This window comes from Palaemon carinicauda, chromosome 13, assembly GCF_036898095.1.
Source record: "Palaemon carinicauda isolate YSFRI2023 chromosome 13, ASM3689809v2, whole genome shotgun sequence".
In the NCBI taxonomy this organism is placed as follows: domain Eukaryota; kingdom Metazoa; phylum Arthropoda; class Malacostraca; order Decapoda; family Palaemonidae; genus Palaemon; species Palaemon carinicauda.
This window is the reverse complement of record NC_090737.1, coordinates 132,513,915-132,515,089: the sequence shown is the minus strand read 5'-3', so window position 1 is coordinate 132,515,089 and position 1,175 is coordinate 132,513,915.

Here is a 1,175-nt window from a genome sequence, read left to right as displayed (position 1 = left end):
CATCTCAAAACAAATAATGAATGTAAAAATTCATAAAAATTAATTAATTATAATACTCAGATACAGTATAGCTTTAGCTAATAACTGCCCCAAAATTGTAAAGTCTGAAATTAAGAAAAAGATTCGTAAAGAAAATCCCAATTAAATTCATCGGAAAATAAATAATGAATGTAAAAATTCATTAATTAATTATGATAATCAGATAGGGTATAGATGCTTCAGCAAAAAAAAAAAAAAAATGCCTCAAAATTGTAAAAAAAAAAAAAAAATGTAAAGGAAATTCCAATTAAATTAATCGGAAAATAAATAACGAATGTAAAAATTCATACTGATTAATTACAACACTCAGATTAAGGAAGGCGGTATAAAAGTGAGTTCCGATTACTTATAATTACTTACAATGCCCTCACTTTCTTTAGAGAGAGAGAGAGAGAGAGAGAGAGAGAGAGAGAGAGAGAGAGAGAGAGAGAGAGAGAGAAATGGGCCTTCGCTTTATTAGAATGGCTCTGGTCCAAAGGGAAGGTAGTTAATTATAGAAGTTACATTGGTAATAAATTTAACTTTCGCGGAAAAAGAGGTCACTTTACTGTCGAAGTTCTACAAGTATTAAATTTAGTGACTAAGTTATGAGCTTGGAACCCAATGCTCTGAGAACCTTTTAGTTGTGAAGAAATGCATCTTTCCTTTTTCTCTTGATTTATCTTTAATTTTTTTTTTTGAGGAAATTGCGTTCTTAAATATGAATAAATTTACTTTTCCATTTTGTTCTTTGTTTCAAAATTCAAAATAAGGTATTTACGATAGAATCTTTGTTTTTTTTTATTTCAGGAAACTGCTTTCTTAAATATGAATAAGTTTGCTTTGCCAATGTGTTCTTTATTCCAAAATTCAAAATAAGATATTTACAATAGAATATTTTTTGCATGAAACTGTTTTCTTAAATATAAATAAGTTTGCTTTGCCATTTTGTTCTTTACTCCAAAATTAAAGAAAAGGTATTAACAATAGAATCTATTTTATTTTTCAGGAAACTCGTTCTTTAATATTAACAATAGAAGATATTAACAATAGAATATATTTTTTTTCTCTTCAGAAAACTGCGTTCTTAAATATGAATAAATTTGTTTTTCTATTTTGTTCTTTATTTCAAAATACAAAATAAGATATTTACAATA